This window comes from Oncorhynchus mykiss, chromosome 8, assembly GCF_057628025.1.
Source record: "Oncorhynchus mykiss isolate SJ-2025 chromosome 8, ASM5762802v1, whole genome shotgun sequence".
Lineage (NCBI taxonomy): Eukaryota > Metazoa > Chordata > Actinopteri > Salmoniformes > Salmonidae > Oncorhynchus > Oncorhynchus mykiss.
This window is the reverse complement of record NC_143029.1, coordinates 19781788-19802053: the sequence shown is the minus strand read 5'-3', so window position 1 is coordinate 19802053 and position 20266 is coordinate 19781788. Positions and strand designations below refer to the sequence as shown.

Here is a 20266-nt window from a genome sequence, read left to right as displayed (position 1 = left end):
AATTGCCTGGGGCCTTCTTATAAAACATAATTGGAAAAGCCAGGAAAAATAAACAAGGTTTCTGGTGGAGGTAGTGTCATGGCTGTCACTCACTAAGAGTGCCTCTCAGATCTAAGGAAATAAACTAACATGCTTTTCAGAACAATCCTTTCCAGTATTTACCCTGGGGTCCATGATGACAAACCTGCAAAAGGTATTCTCAATCATTTCTGCCAGGGCGATGTGATACCCACACGCTTGGGTTGCCATGGCATCTGTATTAAGCAGCATACCAACAAGGCCAGGACTAGATAAAGAAGTTATATGGGGGAGCACGTAGTGGAGTGGTTGTGTTCGAAGAAGGAATCTGAAGATGGAAAGTGGTTATTAAGAAGGATGCAGAATGTATGCAGTGTTTCATTACTCTGGGCATTGCCTGTCCATCAGCCTGAGACACTATCCATCTATTCCCCTGCCTGGTGCTCAGGAGTGAATAGACCAGCTGTATTCCCAGATTGACATTCAGAGGGCAGACTGCAGTTTTGCGTTTACTCTTCTTGGCTACTGTCAGGGTGTAGAGGGAGATTTTCAGGGGATATAGTTCAGGTACAGTCCTGTAGGCTGCTTACAAGGAGATGTCTACTGTACAGTGCATTTGGAAAGTATTCAGACCCCTTGACTTTTTCCACATTTTGTTACCTTAACAGCCCCTCATCAATCTAAACACAATGCCCCATAATCCACGGCATAGCAAGCAGTACCGGAGCGCCAAGTCTAGGACCAAAATGCTCAGCTTCTACCCCCAAGCCATAAGACTGCTGAAGTATTAATCAAATGGCCACCTGGGCTATTTACTTGACCCCGTCTCCCCCTTTGTTTTTACACTGCTGCTACTCGCTTTTTATTATCTTTGCATAGTCACTTTACAAATTACCTATACTAACCTGTACCCCCCCACACATTGACTCGGTACCGGTACCCCCTGTATATAGCCTCGTTATTGTTATGTAATTTTCTTGTGTTACTTACATTTTTTTAAACTTTTCGTTTATTTAGTAAATCCTTTCTTAACTCTATTTCTTGAACTGCATTGTGGGTTAAGGGCTTGTAAGTAAACATTTGATGGTAAGGTCTACTACACCTATTGTATTCTGCGCATGTGACAAATAAAATTTGATTTGAATTCCAAAGCAAAAACAGGTTTTTAGACATTTTTAAAATACGTTTTCAGACCTTTTACTTTGTTGAAGCATCTTTGGCAGCAATTACAGCCTTGAGTGTTCTTCGGTATGACGCTACAAGCTTGGCACACCTGTGTTTGGGGAGTTTCTCCCATTCTTCTCAGGAGATTGTTGCTACACAGTGATTTTTCATGAAGCCACTCCTGTGTTGTCTTGGATGTGTGCTTAGGGTCGTTGTCCTGTTGGAAGGTGAACCTTTTCCCCAGTCTGAGATCCTGAGTACACTGGAGCAGGTTCATCAAATATCTCTCTGTACTTTGCTCCGTTCATCTTTCCCTTGATCCTGACTAGTCTCCCCAGTCCATGCCGCTGAAAAACATTCCCACAACATGATGCTGCCACCACCATGCTTCACCTTAGGGATGGTGCCAGGTTTCCTCCAGATGTGACGCCTGGCACTCAGGCCAAAGAGTTACATTTTCCAGAGAATCTTGTTTCTCATGGTCTGAGTCCTTTAGCTGCATTTTGGCAAACTCCAAGCAGGCTGTCATGTGCCTTTTACTGGGGAGTGGCTTCCGTCTGGCCACTCTCATAACAAAGGGTCTGAATACTTATGTAACTAAGGTATTTCTGTTTTTTGTTTTTTTGTGTGTGTAGATTGATGAGAGAAATTATTTAATCAAGTTTAGAATAAGGCTGTAATGTAACAATGTGTGAAAAAAGTCCAGGGGTCTGAATACTTTGCGAATGCACTCTATGTCTCTGCCTATGTCTCTGCCTTCATCCATCATAGACAATCATAATCTTCTCCTTGACCAAGTGAATTATGCTCTGCCCATGGAATTGGCAGGATTGTATTATACTGTATGTTTATGGTAATACAATAAACTTTTTTATCAGTATCTTCCATTTCCCCATAGTTTTCCTGAAATCTCTCTGCACTCTCCCACCTATCAAAAAAGGTAGGATTAGTTTGAAACATTAGTTTAATATAGACCCTAATATCCACAGCAAAAGGCACCCTTGGTGACTAGATAGCACATTTGAGAGATGTAGGCACCAAGCGTCTGTGTGGTCACAGTAGAACAGATTTTGATTACTGGGCTTACATTCAAATATTAGTCTAATATATACATACAGGATATATCGCTCAGGGATTTTTATAATGTTCTGTTTGTATGCCATTGAGGCTTTTAAATTAGACTACTTTTCCCCTAAGATTCCTTTTGAGATTAATAGTTGAATTTAAATACGATTTTAATGTCATAGTAAGGCACAATTTCAGCTAGTACTTTCCAGCTTGTACCTGGAATCAAGTTGAATGATTGGAAGGCGTCATTAGGGATGTTGTACAAAAGTAACATCACGGGTGACAATCAAATAGTGTGTTTCTTACGTGACAGGGGACAGGGGAAGCAGGACATCCTGTTTTCTATCTGAAGCATAAATATTAAGCATCCTCCCCATCCCGGAATGGGTGCAGTGAGCAAGTGCAGGCCAAGAATGGCAAATGATGCCCTGCGATGTATTATGTATGTCTTCGCCTCCTACACAAATAAAATAAACTTCCTGTCGCATTGTTTAACCTTTTTCTGTGAACTTCAGTTTATTTTCACTCATACTATTATGATAAGGGAAAAAAGGACAATGAACATGACATGGGCTCCTGGGTAGCAGAGAGGTGGGGTGGCCCGCAGTCAATCTCACGTTTCCTGATTTGCAGGGTGAGCGAACGCATTATGAAAATGCTCAAGGCGCCTCTCCCCAGAGAGTTTGTATTTGTATTAATATTTTTCAACATGCTCCCCATGTTGTTTATTTCTTAAAAATATCAGGCCGTTTCAGCAAAATAACGTATTGATCATTTGTCCATGCTTCACTGTTAACAAAGAAACAATTCCAAGGCTGTGAAATTAAAGCTAATAAGTGCTGGTGCATGTTCCTGCCACCATTTATTGCTGTATGGACTTCACGTTCCTGATGTTTCTCTTTCCCCACCATTTTGTCTAATACTATTGTAGCAGTGTTAAAATGGGTGGTTCTGTTAGTGTCTGGTTGATTTTTATGGGGGTGGCCTTCATACCATGTTGTTATGGGTCCCAGTAAATTAAGCAGACGTCATGCACCACCATGGTTCCCACCTGTACTTAATTCCCCCTGACTGCCACAGACCACATAGACTAACCCGCAAGCCCTCCGTTTTCCTGACATAAGCACTGCCAAGAAGAGAAAATTGGAGGTTCAGCTTGCCTGGTGACATCACCAGACGGTAAATAAGTTAATAGAACAATAACAAAGATAATTCCAAACCTCTCTGCCAATAACTTCATTTTTTTTGTTTTCCCCTACCTACTTTAAAGACCACTCCCAGACAATCCTAGCAAAATTCTTGCTCAATCGTTTTTTGCTAAAAAGCTATTTGTTTCATTTTGACAATTTTAATGGAGAACTATTACAGTAAGGTACTTAATTGTTACCCAGAAGTAATTTTGTATTGCTATAAAAATAGCTGAATTGGGACTTTAAAGGATACATTCAACTGGACATTTGAAATATAAGATATAACTCATCATAAGCTCATGTTGAGCTATGAATGTTAGGTTACTCAATATGTGTTCCAGGGTTGGCAGACTGAGCAGAGGCTTCATTTGGACCAGTTTCTTATTGAAAAGACAGTTTCAGCAGTCCACCTCACTCTATGCTCCAAGGACCTAATGTGGTTTCCATACCGCTGCCTGCTCAAAAAACTCCTCAGCTGGAAATTAGATTGTGTATAATAAAATTAACAGACCACTCTGTTCCAAATACCCTGTGGTGGTTTCACCGGAGAGTGTTAAAATGTTGTCACCTTTTTAAATTCAAACCGAAAACACTGTATTGAGTATAAAGGAAGTGTTAGAGTTTTTAAGCTGACACTTGCGCTAGAACAGTTTCCTGCATGACAGGCAGGCAGGGGAAATGAATGCTCTTAGTACGCCAATGCACCATACGGCTTTGATTTGCCTGTACTCATGCCATGCATTTGTACTAGCACCTCCGCCTCTCCAAGAACACCGATTGCCATCTGTAACCAACCTGATTTGGTTTTAACCCTCTAGAGTCTAAATCCTGTCTAACCCGGGTCTAAGCTAACATATGGAATTATTTTAAGATGGTCATACCAAGGATCATTTAGCTATTTAAAAAAAATATTTAAAACAATATATTGGATGAAACATTGAATTTGGCATTACTGCTATTAGCCAATAGAAATGCATTGAATAACATAGTCACTACATGGAACAACAGATCCTTGAAAAACAGAGAAAGCTGTCTTGTTCAGATGCTACAGACGTTTTTGTGAGAAGACCGATTTTCAGGGTGTCTAATGGTCTAACAAACACCACTCTAGCTCTGCCACCTTTTACCGCAGATGTGGAAGGGCGATATGGACGGTTTCGGTGGATTGAGACGCAGCTCATCTCTAGCTTAAACATACGGATTTTGATTGGGATTTTTGCATTATGTTAATTTGATTTCTGCAAAGGCGTGGAATTTGTAGGCTAAGTTAAGGGTTCTACATGTCTGAACAAGTTGTGCTTTCAGAGCATCACAGGCTAGTATAATCTCTTGAAGCCAGTTTAAAAAGCAATTAACTCTGCAGCACCACCAGCTAGCGCGCTGCTTGGTCCTCAGCCATTTACATTAGCCTCGCCCCTCCAGATAGACGAGTCCTGGGCTTCAGTAATACCACGTTAAAGCGCTTTGGGATGGAGCAAGAGTAGCCATGGATCCATCTCAAATAGCACCCTATTCCCTATTTAGTGCACTACTTTTGACCAGAGCCCTATGGGATCCCCTATGGGCTCAGGACAAAAGTAGTGCACTAAATAGGGAATACGGTGTAATTTGGGACGGATGCCGGGTCTGGGCTGAGCTGAGGCTGAGGTATCCACAGTCCAGTAACTGCTATAGTGTCAGGCTCCCTTTGCCTGATAGTCAGAACAGAAGCCTGTGTATCAGGGAGGTGTTTCAGCACCACTCCTCCAGTGTTTTCTCCAAGGACCTCAGTCAGTGTGATAGTCGGGACGTCACGTCCATGGCAAGACACCAATCCAATTAGTAAAGGTAATAGAGGACCACGAGTGGCTGACCATCATATTGCTGATTACACAGAAAAAAAGGTGTACAAAATGACCTCTCTGAGCTGACGTTTGCAGTGGCAGGCCTTTTATTGAGGCAATTTCAATTAAGTCATCGGCAGCCCTTCAGATGAACAGTAGAGCCAATAACATCCTAAGTAGAGCCAAGGTCAACAGTTCAACCTGCCCTATGTATCTGAAATGAACGCATTCATTCAGGAATTTTCCACTTTTCGCTAATGTGTTGCCAAGGTGTTTGATTTGGTGTATGCTTTCGCTAATTGTCAGCATCTATTTGCTGAAAGCAATTAGGAGTCTCACGACAAACATTTTCACCACAACGGCTGTGTTTAGTGATGCAGTGAGGGCTATTTCCTCTCAGGTACCAACACAAAAGCCTCCACCCCCATATGAACATTGACTTTTCACATATTATCAATGCTCAGTCTTAGATATTGATTTTGTTGGGGCCCTGCAGCCAGAAATACTATTAAGGGATCTAATTTTATCTGCCAATGATTATTTGAGTTCTGCATTCATTTCAAAAACCCTTAAAGCAATAGAGTTTAGTTTGTTTTGCCGTGTGAATGATTGTTCCTGGAAAACGGTGTGATTATGGCTCCCATTGATGTTATTAACATCCTGGAGTACACTGGGATTAATACTATTGATCTAGTTACTCAGTCTGTACTCTCCACTTGACACCTTTGAAAATAACCACACACACACACACACACACACACACACACACACCTGTTTATGTTACTACTTATCTACCTCAGAGGTACTAGTGCTTCTATAAGGATTAATCCCTATAACGTTAGCTTATCTGTTGCCCATGAATTTGCCTGTAGTGAGACTGACACCACTGGTTGTGGGGTCGTCCGTGGAACAGGGGAAGGTTTCACACGATCATCCTGCCAAAATACCCAGACATTCTAAAAGGCACTGGAATCTGAGATTGGGATATTTGTGTAGTAAATGCACATGATGATACAGTATCAGAATGTGAGAGTGAAACAGTGAGACCCACTGTGTGTGGAATGATCAAAACATTAGTCGTTGTACTTCAGTAATATTAATCATAGCTGGTCGTTGTCCTGGTGGTAGCAGTCACATTTGGGATCATACTCTAGAGTGTGTGTTAGAGTTGTGCATGTGTTGGTGTGACTCCCTACTGGAATATGATATTTTGGGGTTTGAGAGATTCAAAGGGGAGAGGAAATGCATTCCAACTGTCAAATTAGTTTGATAAATGACTGTCAACCAGTGAATGGCAAGGGACAGGAAGTTGGTAGATGACTTTAATTACCTCAGGCGTTTCCAGAGAGTCTCCTGTGATAGGCATGGCATTACTCTTTCCACCCCCAACATGGGAGTCAAAGAAATAGGAGGCTGAGGGGGTAGAAGATGATGAATCATAAGGAATGTTGTTCAGACACTTTGACAATCCACGCAGGACTACTGAAGCATGGACTCTGATGTATTATTTAAATGCACACTGTTTGGCATGGGTGGTAAATAGAGTTTCCTCTCTGTGTTGTTCCTCTCGTGTTACATCTAATATTTCATACCATACATAGCTCAGACCTGGCATAAAAACAAGTCCATCCTTTTGTCAATAAGACTCACTGTCAGCAGAGGAGGTGGATATAGTGTTTCTCCTCGAAGGCAACTGTGTAATCACCTCTTTTGAGTAGGAAGCACCTCTCTTTCTCTCTTCCTTAACTTTTCCAAGTCCCCTGGCCAGTGTTCTCAGTAATGCAACACTGCTGGAGCTCTGGGAAAATGATGTGGGATCTTCTATCTATAAATCCTCTCATTTGCTTGTTTACTCCATTTTTAATCACAAGCACCTCCGAATAATCCTGCTTTGTGACTTGAGGGGATGTTTTTGTATTTGTTGTGTTTTTTCCCGCTGACTTACAAACCATTTTGACTGTATGTTGATTGTTATTAATTGTGTAGCTGTGCAGTGCTTCTCAGCATTTAATGATGCAAACACAGGAATGCTTACTCTAAAATAGGAAGGAGGTCAGCTTTTATTTCATCATGATAAAGGAGGATATTTACAAAGCAAAGCCATTTGTCCTGTCTCATTCCACACCGGGCACTGGAAAGAGAGGGGGAACAATTCATATCAATTAAGATGGATTTAATGCGTCTTGACGCTATATCTGCCGGCTCAAGAAATTCCCCCCAATGGGGCATTAAAAAACATTATTTGACTTGACCACCTTAGTGGCAATGTTCTGTATGATTAAAAATCTAGTTTATTTATTTTGTGTATTTTTGCTTCTATAATTGCCCCTGATAGTTTGAGAGAAAGTCTGTGAGATTGGTCAGATCTGTAGGTCATGTGTTATTTACAGCCCAGTAATTGAATGGGGTGCCCTGTCTATGGAGAACCCCAAGCAAATTCATTTGAGTTTTTATCCATATATTTATCTTCATCTTTTCTTCACTTCCTTACTCAACCTCTCTGGTATCACTTGCTCTCTTTGCCATCCATTACAGATAGCGTATTCTACTCTGTATGCTAATGCATGACTCAAATCAATGTCTTTCCATTGAGGATACTGTATTGTGCTGCTACTACATGGATCTACAGTTGAAGTCGGAAGTTTATATACACTTAGGTTGGAGTCATTTAAAATTCATTTTTCAACCACTCCACAAATTTCTTGTTAACAAACTATAGTTTTGGCAAGTCGGTTAGGACATCTACTTTGTGCATGACACAAGTAATTTTTCCAACAATTGTTTACAGACAGATTATGTCACTTATAATTCACTGTATCACAATTCTAGTGGGTCAGAAGTTTACATACACTAAGTTGACTGTGCCTTTAAACAGCTTGGACAATTCCATAAAATGATTTCATGGCTTTAGAAGCTTCTGATTGGCTAATTGACATAGTTTGAGTCAATTGGAGTTGTACCTGTGGATGTATTTCAAGGCCTACCTTCAAACTCAGTCCCTCTTTGCTTAACATCATAGGAAAATCAAAAAGAAATCAGCCAAGACCTCAGAAAAAATTGCAGAACTCCACAAGTCTGGTTCATCCTTGGGAGCAAGGATGCCAGACTATGGTTTGCAACTGCACAAGATCGTACTTTTTGGAGAAATGTCCTCTGGTCTGATGAAACAAAAACAGAACTGTTTGGCCATAATGACCATCGTTATGTTTGGAGGAAAAAGGGGGAGGCTTGCAAGCTGAAGGACACCATCCCAACCGTGAAGCACGGGGGTGGTGGCATCATGTTGTGGGGGTGCTTTGCTGCATAAGGGACTGGTGCACTTCACAAAATAGATGGCATCATGAGGTAGGAAAATGATGTGGATATATTGAAGCAACATCTCAAAACATCAGTCAGGAAGTTAAAGCTTGGCTGCAAATGGGTCTTCCAAATGGACAATGACCCCAAGCATTCTTCCAAAGTTGTGGCAAAATGGCTTAGTCAAGATATTGGAGTGGCCATCACAAAGCCCTGACCTCAATCCTATAGAATATTTGTGGGCATAACTGAAAAAGCGTGTGCGAGTAAGGAGGCCTACAAACCTGACTTAGTTACACCAGCTCTGTCAGGAGGAATGGGCCAAAATTCACGCTTGTGGATGCTTGTGGATGGCTACCCAAAACGTTTGACCCAAGTTAAACAATTTAAAGGCAATGCTACCCAATACTGAGTGTATGTAAACGTCTGACCCACTGGGAATGTGATGAAAGAAATAAAATAAAAGCTGACATTAAAGCTGTACTAAATAATTGTCTCAATTATTCGGACATTTCACATTCTTAAAATAAAGTGGTAATCCTAACTGACCTAAAACAGGGCATTTTTACTAGGGTTAAATGTCAGGAATTTTGAAAAACAGAGTTTAAATGTATTTGCTAAGGTGTATGTTAACTTCTAACTTACATGGGCAGTATTGAGTGGCTTGGATGAATAAGGTGCCCAGAGTAAAGCCAGATCCTCAGTCCCAGTTGCTAATATATGCATATGATTAGTACATTTGGATAGAAAACACTCTGAAGGTTCTAAAACTGTTTGAATGATGTCTGTGAGTATAACAGAACTCATAGCGCAGGCAAAAACCTGAGAAAAAAATCCAAACAGGAAGTGGAAAATCTGAGGTTTGTAGTTTTTGAACTCAGACCTATCGAATACACAGTGGGATATGGTTCAAGTTGCACTTCTTAGGGCTTCCACTAGATGTCAACCGTCTTTAGAAACTTGAATGAGGCTTCTACTGTGATGTGGGGCCGGATGAGAGCTCTTTGAGTCCGTGGTCTGGCAGAGAGCCAGGTCCTGGTCACGCGCATTTCACATGAGAGCGACCTGCGTTCTATGGCTTTTCTACAGACAATGGAATTCTCCGGTTGGAACGTTATTGAAGATTTATGATAAAAACATCCTAAAGATTGATTATATACTTAGTTTGAAATGTTTCTATGACCTGTAATATAACTTTTTGAACTTTTCGTCCGACGTTCAGCTGGACCTCCGTAACAAAAGTAGCTACTTGGACATAAATAATGGACATTATCGAACAAATCAAACATTTATTGTGGAACTAGGATTCCTGGGAGTGCATTCTGATGAAGATCATCAAAGGTAAGGGAATATTTCTAATGTTATTTCTGATTTCTGTTGACTCCAGCATGGCAGATAATTGTTTTCTTTTTCTGAGCACCATTCTCAGATTATTGCATGGTTTGCTTTTTCCGTAAAGCTTTTTTGAAATCTGACACAGCGGTTGCATTAAGGAGAGGTATATCTATAATTCCATGTGTAACACTTGTATTTTCATCAACATTTATGATGAGTATTTCTGTAAAATTGATGTGGCTATGCAAAATCACTGGATATTTTTGGAACTAGTGAACGTAACGCGGCAATGTAAAATCAGATTTTTTCATATAAATATTAACTTCATCAAACAAAACGTACATGTATTGTGTAACATGAAGTCCTATGAGTGTCATCTGATGATGATCTTCAAAGGTTAGTGATTAATTTTATCTCTTTTTGTGACTCCTATCTTTGGCTGGAAAAATGGCTGTGTTTTTCTGTGGCTTGGTGGTGACCTAACATAATCGTTTGTGGTGCTTTCGCTGTAAAGCCTATTTAAAATCGGACACTGTGCTGGGATGAACAACAAGATTATCTTTTAAAACGGTATAAGATACCATATGTTTGAGAAATTTTAATTATGAGATTTCTGTTGTTTTGAATTTGGCGCCCTGCACTTCCACTGGCTGTTGTCATATCGATCCCGTTAACGGGATTCCAGTCCTAAGAAGCTAGACCTCGAAGTCCATTCCACTGGGGACTAATTCAGACCTGGACCACCAGGTGGGTGCAATGAATTATTACATATAACAGAAAAACCAGTCGTCTGGACCATTTTTAAGCCTTTATCACACTGCAGACTGTAATGCTCAATACAGTTTTGTTACAAGTGACCAACTCAAATTTGTGTTTGTTCAGACAGCAGTCATTTGCTAACATGGCTACGCTAGTTGTCATAGTAATGACGGGTGTGTTCACAGTGGTTTAGGCTGATTGGTGGTGGTGCTCATGCTTCCTATCACTCAGAAGTTAAGTAGCAAACTATGGTGACAACAATGTCTGCCATGGATGTGCCCCAGTTGCTTTGAATGTTCAAAATAATAGCATAAGAACACTTTTAAAGCCTCAAAGGATACGATTATCCAACTTTCAATATGAGGCCTTTTTGTCTAGCCTCAGCAATCAACTAGCTAGCTAGGTAGCTGTTTAGCTTTTGAGCACATTTACTAATTTGTTTGTAAACAATTAACAAACTAGTTAAATACCACATGTTTTTGTCAAACGGTCAAGAGAGCAGCTAGCAAGCAACAAGTTATGCCAAATAAGAGTCTAAAAACCACTTGAGGGCAAATACATTTGATTTGACCGTTCAGACACAAGTTGCATGGCCAGAAATCAGATTTGTGTATGACAGGTGTGTTAGCTGGGGCTGTGGAAAAAGTGTAACACCAATCAGGCCCCTGAGCACTGGAGTTGCCCATCCCTGTTTTAGAGTCACACAGCAGAAGTGTGTGACACTGTGATGTCGATGGGTCTTAAATTGATCTAATGAGTGTAAGGAGCCAGAGGAAAGTGTCCTCCTAAACACCAGTAGCAGCAGCACATCTATTTGGCCAGAATGTGGGCTAGGCTTTAGGGGGTGCAGTGCGTCATTAATTGGAGAACTCTCAGTAAAGTGAAAACACAAGGGAATCGGGAGACGCTTTGCTCTGTCTTTGAGAGCTGGTCAGCAGCATTTGAGACGCCATTGAAGGACAAACTTATAAAATGTGCACCCAGGGGCTGCCCCAGGACCGAGTTTTGGAAATCCTGATTTAGCAGACGAGTAGTGAGTGCATACATTTTTATATATTTTTTTGTGCTGGTACACCGTGGGAATTAACTGAGCCACAAGGGACAGGCTTTTGCCATACTGTAATAATTTCGCCACTATGGCCTATTTATTACCTCACGCCACTTATCCTACCTCATTTGCACACACTGTATATAGACTTTCTCTATTTTATTATTGACTATGTTTGTTTATTCCATGTGTAACTCTGCGTTGTTGTTTGTGTTGCACTGCTTTGCTTTATCTTGGCCAGGTCGCAATTGTAAATGAGAACTTGTTCTCAACTAGCCTACCTGGTTAAATGAAGGTGAAATAAAATAATTATTTTTTAAAAGGCTGGAAGCCCAGTGGGAGATGTGGCTCTATTTTTATATTTTCTTCGGCCTTTTGAACTGTCGTAACTCTCTGTGATTGTTTATATTTACTCAGAGACATGGGCTACATTAAATACATTTATTACAACACAGGCCTTACCTGCAGCCCTCTTTAGATTGAAGTGAGTGCCCTCGCAATGCTTTCTGTCCAGAGAAGAGGCCTCCTTGGCTGCAGGCCAAGATCAACACATGACCCACAGTGCACCTTCCCCACTCCGAGAGGATGCTGATTTCCCCTCATTTCCCAGCATTAATTTAAAGAGTAGAGTGCACACATACAGACATGCTCTCTCATACACACATTTAGACACACTTGGATAACTGGAATCAATTCTGAGCCGTAAGTAAATGAAAACAATTAATTGAACATTTGGTTTGTCCTTGTGCTGAAACAGACACTAATGAATGATTTTGTGCTTTTGTTAAAAGCATAATATGCAATGTTATTGTCTCAGCTAAAATAAATCACATTCATACACTGTACCAAAAAATTGACATGGAAGGAGCTAGTGAATAGCAGTTCTCATGATGAGACAATAGACTGTTTGTTATTGGTCAGGTGCCCAGAGAAAAACATCTCAACATTTCAAACCAAATATTTCTTGTCAATTTTGTTGTTTTTTCCAACAAAAACAAGGTATGATTTTATTCCATCTACTTTCACCACATCCATACTTTCATATCTAAGCAAATGAAATTGTATTATTGGTGATACAGACCCTTCTTTGGATTCCCATTATGACAGGTGGTAATCCTCAGAAAGCCTCTTTTTGAATAGTTAAACTGCAGGGAAGCTCTGTATTCTCTCTCCCTGCCATAGGAGCATGCCTGGGAGTTATCACTCATTCTTGTGAAATAACAACAGTCATTCCACCAAGTGTCTGTCCACAAATGTATAAATCTGAGCAATTGTCCCAATGCCCTGCGGCAGCTTTCCTGACTATCTCATCTTTCCAGGCTGAGGCCTTTTAAATAGGCGGTAGTAATGAATTGCCAGGGATGGCCCTGGCTCTGTGGTGCACCGCGCAGCGTGCCGAGGTCTTTATCTACTCCACAACACCGCCACGCGTACCACTGTTAGGGAACAGTGGTACGCGTTGCGGTGTTGTAGAGTAGATAAAGGTGATTAGTGATTCATTTTTGTTCAACAGTTAGGCCCGGTGCCTTCTGCTGCATAAACAAGACTTGTCAGTGGGACCACAGATCCTTTCAACAAACATTATGAAGTTGCTCAGATTATCTGTATGTGAGACGGAAATGTTATTTAAATGTAAATGACTTATTTTGTGCTCCGTTCAGGAAGATTTTTGTGATCCAGCCACACATTGTTTGCTCACTATGTTGAGACAAAAACATGATCTATCTCTTTACTCCGGATGTGATGAACAGAGGGCGGCCTTCCATGTAAATCATAAATAGGAATGTCAATACCTCTATGATATTGTGCAGAAACATGTATGTGCCTCATACACCAGTTGCCAGAATAATAGTACATGTGTTATTGAATGTAGGTTGCTAAATCATTACTACCCAGAACTTCCTCATAAAACCATTACTCTGCATATTGTTTTGACTGCCTGTTTGTGAACTGTGATGCATTTGTTTGTCTTTAATGATATTTACCTACAGTATATCCACCTGTACTAGATCTAAGGATGTGTGTTTACTCTACTCCTTTAGACTGCTTATCAGCTTCCTCACAGGCTCTGCAATATGAATTTCAAACCAGGAAAGGGGGACGAATGTGTGGCTTTTGAGCGTCAGTACCTGCCGATTTCTTAGTCTCCTCCCACCTCTTCCCTCTTTCTTTTTCTCTCTCTCTCTTCTCCACCCTCCCTCTGGCTCTTTCTCCCGCTCTCATTCTGTCTTCCTCAGACTACTGCAATTTCAGTACAATTAAAGATCACAGGAATATAGACTTGTAGTTAGAGAATTTCCATTCCAGTGTATATGATACTCAACTCCTCTACCATTCTACTGTGGTTAATACCGTACCACATCAATATGCTATGTAAGATAAGGTACTAGCTATAGGTAACTGCCAAAATAAAGGAAACAGCAACGTAAAGTGTCTTAATAAGGCAATGGGCCACCAAGAGCTGCCAGAACAGCTTCAATATTCTTTGCATGGATTCTATAAGTGTCTGGAACTCTATTGGAGGGATGCGACACCATTCCATGAGGAATTCCAGAATTTGGTGTTTTGTTGATGGTGGTGGAAAACACTGTCTCAGACGCCGCTCCAGAATATCCCGTGTTCAATTGGGTTGAGAACTGGTAATACACACACACACACACACACACACACACACACACACACACACACACACACACACACACACACACACACACACACACCCTAGACTCCTTTGAGACCCCTCTTTCAAAGGGGGGATCTCTTCTTCTAGCCATGGTTGCCAAAATAATGGTCTGCCCAGCATTTTTATACATGACCCTAAGCATGATGGGATGTTAATTGCTTAATTAACTTAGGAACCACACCTGTGTGGAAGCACCTGCTTTCAATATATTGTATTTTGTATGCCTCATTTACTCGTGTTTTCTTTTTTTGGGCAGTTACCTGTACTTTCTTGGGACTTGGTTATCTGAGGTGAGATGCACTGTACAGTAGGTAATTCCATTAATCAGATTGACTCTACATAGACTGTAGTTATCCCTCCACGTAATACATTAGTACTCACTTAGCCCCCGTAGTCATCCATCACATTTTGAGATGAATAAAAGATGACAGAGATGGAATACGCTGCCCTACCTAACATTTTGCTCTTGCCAACATTGGGTAATCTGTGACTGGGCTTGTTTTAAGGATTTATCTGGTTCCTTTCTCCCAGTGATTTGTGGTGATGCTGTTTATTTAGGGATGTATGGATCACTCAGCCTCCTGTGTAAATGGCATTGCCGCGTATGGGAATAGACCTCATATTTCACCGCTAACAGTCTTACTGTACCTGCTGTTGTTAAACTACTACACCCATTATCAGCCACGGTCAAAGAGGGACCTACTCTCCATAATGGGTGGAAGTTCATGGAGGAATGTGTAGGGGTAGTGACAGTGGAGCAGCTTTCTGCTTGTCCCGGGGCTATAAACCTCCTCAGAAGCCATTAGATTAATTGTCAGTGACTTGGAAGTAGCGAGTCTAGTGACTGCTGTGTTGTGAATGGCTGGGCACCGTGACTTAATATGTACAAACATTTCACATCCACTCCGTAGTAGTGTGGTTTGTCAGGTCGTATGCCTGATGCAAGCAAAAAGGGTTGTGTGTGTAATCAAAACGCATGAGGTGGCCATGTCTTCACAGCAGCACAGAATACCCCCTCCAAACATTTATTTTGAGTACATAAGCACACACGCAGGCACGCACAAACACACTGAAGTACTGTAGTCTCAGACCGTGAAAGTTATGTATAGCCTAGATGCATGTTTCAGTCTACCTTTGGTGATATCAAAAACACAGATTTTTCATTACTGGTGGAAATGAATATGCAGATAAAAGTTTAGGTAATTTTAAATGCAAAAATGCTAAACTGAAATATGACCTTGTTATTTTTATCTCTTCCTATCAGGCTACAGTACATAGAGTATGTACTCCATTATATCTCTCATAATAGTTTCCATGTTAGAAGGTGTAGTACCAAATGGTGCTCTTATTTACAGCTTCATCCAGAGAACGCCCTACTCTGATTCTGTTGATTGAAAATCTTTGTTTGGTACAGAAAATCACGAGGATGAAAATCATATCCGCCCCCTCCTTTAATACAATTTCTCTAGTGCTAGTGGTAACTGTGTGGGTAATTGATATGATACCAGAGTGACACACACAGCGTTTCATTTCCCCGGGAGGAGTAGTGAGAATTTGTTTTTTCATTTTTTTCAGCGGAGGCAACACTCTCTGTTCCTGTACTATGATCTTTTCTACAAGGTGTTTTTTATTCTATCTTCTCCTTCTCCCGAAGAAGTGATTTATTGTTACCTTTCTGAGGAGAATAAAAGGTGGATTATAATCAAGTTTAGGATGGACTGGGAGGTTAGTCTGAATGGTGGCGTGCCCGGCCCCTGGGTAAAGGGCTTACACAGAAAATGGATGGAAAATTGGTTGATTGCAGGTGAAGGAAATCCTGTGTCCTCATAGTGACCACTGTCAGCAAGGCAACAAAATGATTACGGTCTCCTCCTCCTCCTCCTCAACTCTGCAAGTTTGGGATAAACAAGTCTATTTAAAAAGCAGTTCACATCTTCAAAACACATGCAGATTAAAATCTGAAGCCATGATCACACGTCATGTTAGCGTTTGTGGATGAAATAGTTCATGGTTAGTGAAGGGTGAGATATTTCCACACAGTGTAGGCTATGTGGTTGATTATGACCCAGGGAGCTCCAGGTAGAAGCAGCCCTGATGGGGCTCTCCAGTCATAGGGCCGTGGTAGAACCAGGAACAGGAAGTTGGATATGGCTGTGTCGAAAGCGTTACACAGGGATGCTGGCCCATGTTGACTCCAAGGCTTCCCACAGTTGTGTCAAATTGACTGGATGCCCTTTGAGTGGTGGACCATTCTTAATATAAATGGGAAACTGTTGAGAGTGGAAAAACCCAGCAGCGTTGCAGTTCTTGACATACTCAAACTGATGAGCCTGGCACCTACTACCATACTCCATTCGAACGGCACCTTAAATCTTTTGTCTTGCCCATTCACCCACTGAATGGCACACATACACAATCCATGTCTCAAGGTTTAACAATCCTTCTTTAATCTGTCTCCTCTCCTTCATCTACACTGATTGAACACACACACCCCCTGAAGACACACACACACCCCTTCACACTCTCAGCTTTTTTATTTATTTTTGTTGTTCCGTGATAAATATTTGAATAGCTATATTCAGATAGAGATGCTGGGCAGTAACTCCTCCTCCCACTCCTCAAACTTGCTGTCGTGCACTAGTAGACACTTTAGAGTGTAAATAAGAGCAAATGCCTTGGTTCTTTGTAAGCAAAGAACCAAGTCTGTAAATGTTGGTTTGAGTTTCAGTAACCTTGACTTCTACAGAGACTGAGGAGGGATAAAATAAACACACTGTTTTGAAACTCATGCAAATGAAAAACGTTCCTGATATGTCTGGGAAAGAGGGGTCTAAATGATTGGCTAATTTCAGTTGGGTAATTAACAGATGACTATGCCCATTATGAATGAATCAGTAAAGCCAAGCTCATTTGGCAGTTGTAATTGGTTTACAGGTGTTCACGGCGTTCTCTGCTAAGGCATCAGACATCTTGGATCAGCCTCTGTGTAGTAACCGGAGTGGATGTAATAACCGGAGTGGATGACAGTTGTTTCAGGTTGAGGAGGAAAGAGTTTATATTTAGCCTCAGGTACAGACAGACTGCAGCACCTTGGTGGAGTTATAACCTTACTATACCCAGCTTTATGAAGGAGATATTTGTAGTATATGTCTGTGTTCACGCAAGCATACATACTGTACATTTATGCATATGCGCACGTTCATGCACACACACACACACACACTATACACACACACACACACACACACACACACACACACACACACACACAGGCTCTGAGTGGAAAGTTCAACAAACAGTTCTCTTCGAAATGCTCTTTCTTCAGAGCAAGGTGTGATACACTTGTATCCTTTAGAGTTTTCAGTTTTCCTCTCTCCTCTCACCGGTTGATATTGATGTGTTTTTGGGGGGTTTGTATATTTCTCTCCGTTAAGTAATGTACGCGCCATTAGCTATATGTAATGTCTTAGCCACCAGAGGTTTATGGAGCAAAGCACATTAGAAAGCCCTAGCGTCTAGTGCATCCCAGTGTTCGCCTCAGCAGTCCATAGGGAGCTACTTGAGCAGCTATTAAAAATAAATGATGTTGGATTCACCCCTTCTGTATCACCCTGTCAGTGATGTGTGGTAGAAAATATATGTTGGCTAAGCTTTATTGTGGAGTGGATGTTCTGCGTTGGTTCCATGGGAAAATGAATAATGGGAAATGTGTGGGAAGCTTGGCTATTGATTCGGCCACCGCCTCGTCCCCTGGAAGGTCTACATCGATGGGGTCGCCCCCGGAGAACACCTAAATGGTGCTGGGGCCAGCCTAATGGAGAGGTAAATGAAGGAAACAACCAACATTATTAATGCCTCTATTCCAAAGGCCAGCTTAGCCCCAAGTTGATTTCATCACGAGCCATCTTTTCAATCCCCCCACTCATCACAGTCATGTCAGGAAGACCACAAAGAGGGAGAGCGAGAGAGGGAGTGCTCCTCAATAAGAGCACTCTGTCTCTCTGTCTCTGTCTCTCTCTCTCCAGGAGTGAAGAGACTTCTGCACCTTCAAGTGGCATTCTCATTTAGCTTTCTGACCTGACAATTCTTATCAATTAGGCGAAATGCCTCCTATTACTCATCCCACTTTTTTGTATCGACTCACAAGAGCAGAGAGATGGATAGAGTCATTTGCACTGTAGTTGAATCATATAGAACCCCCTCGCTGTTCTCCCGGCTGGCCAGAGACATGCCTGATGGTGACTGTCAGATCTTCATTTAAATCCAGATGACTGGGGCTCCTTTTAAAATATCTCTCAGTTTTAAGAAGTGGAAAACACTCTGCTAGGCAGTGGGAGAAGTGCATCAGCCTGCTTCACTGAGGAGTAATATACGGTGTCTTCAGAAAGTATTCATACCCCTTGACCTATTCCACATTTTGTTGTGTTACAGCCTGAATTCAAAATTGATTAAATATTTTTTTCAATTCTCACACATTACCCCATAATGACAAAGTGAACACGAAATGAAATACAAAAATGTCTAATTTACGTAAGTATTCACACCCCTGAGTCAATACTTTGTAGACGCATGTTTGGCAGCGATTACAGCTGTGAGTCTTTCAGAGTAAAGGCGTCCGCATGCTTCCCAGCCTAACCAGTTTTTTTATGGAGGCAAGATGAAGTCAACGCCCCTTCGTCGGTGATTGGTCAACTGTAGGGATTCGTCATTAAAGTACTTTTTTGTTATTCAATGAGATGACTTGTTTTCATGCAAATGGTTTCATAAAAAAATACTGCACCAAACATCTTAGTTACTTTTAAAATTGCGCTGCTAAGATCTCCTCTGTAAAAATGTATGATAGATTTATTGAGTTATCTTAGATTAATTCTGACCATTTTCAGGAGGTAAATACTCGCTACGGCATCTCAAAATGGACAAACAGTACTAATGTCGCTTTTTTTCTCATTTTTTAAGTGAAGTTCTTTTAAGGGAGTATGCGAGGACACTCATTCAGTTTGGCTTGCCAAGTTCGGTTAAGCGCCAGCTGAACTGAAGCATGCTGACGCCTTAAGTCTCTAAGAGCTTTCCGCACCTCAATTGTGCAATATTTCCCCATTTATTATTTTCTAAATTCTTCAAGCGCTGTCAAATTGTTTGTTGATGATTGCTGGACAACTATTTTCAGGTCTTGCCATAGATTTTCAAAAAGATTTAAGTAAAAACTTTAACATTCACTGTCTTCTTGGTAAGCAACTCCAGTGTAGATTTGGCCTTGTGTTTTAGGTTATTGTCCTGCTGAAAGGTATATTCATCTCCCAGTGTCTGGTGGAAAGCAGACTGAACAAGGTTTTCCACTAGGATTCTGCCTGTGCTTGGCTCCATTCCATTTATTTTTTTTATCCTGGAAAACTCCCCAGTCCTTAACGATTACAAGAATACCCATAACATGATGCAGCCACCACTATGCTTGAAAATATGGAAAGTGATGCTCAGTAATGTGTTATTGGATTTGCCCCTAACATAACACTTTCTCACATTTTACAGTATTTCTTTAGGGCCTTGTTGCAAACAGAATGCATTTTTTTAAAATATTGTTTTATTCTGTACAGGCTTCCTTCTTTTCACTGTCAATTAGGTTAGTATTGTGGGGTAACTACAATGTTTTTGATCCATCTTCAGTGTTGTCCTATCACAGCCATTAAACTCTGTAACTGTTTTAATGTCACCATTGGCTTCATGGTGAAATCCCTGAGGGGTTTCTTTCATTTCCGGTAACTGAGTTAGGAAGGATACCTGTATCTTTGTTGTAACTGGGTGTATTGATACACCCATCTACCAATAGGTGCCCTTCTTGGAAAACCTTGCAGGACTGAGGGACCTTACCAATAATTGAATGTGT

The 20266-nt window shown here is 41.1% G+C and overlaps 1 protein-coding gene across 50 annotated transcripts in view; it reads left to right on the top strand.

Moving 5' to 3' along the window:
• The window catches only part of LOC110529548 (receptor-type tyrosine-protein phosphatase kappa), a 159486-nt gene that overhangs the window by 88089 nt on the left and 51131 nt on the right, over positions 1-20266 (top strand). The window lies entirely within an intron of this gene.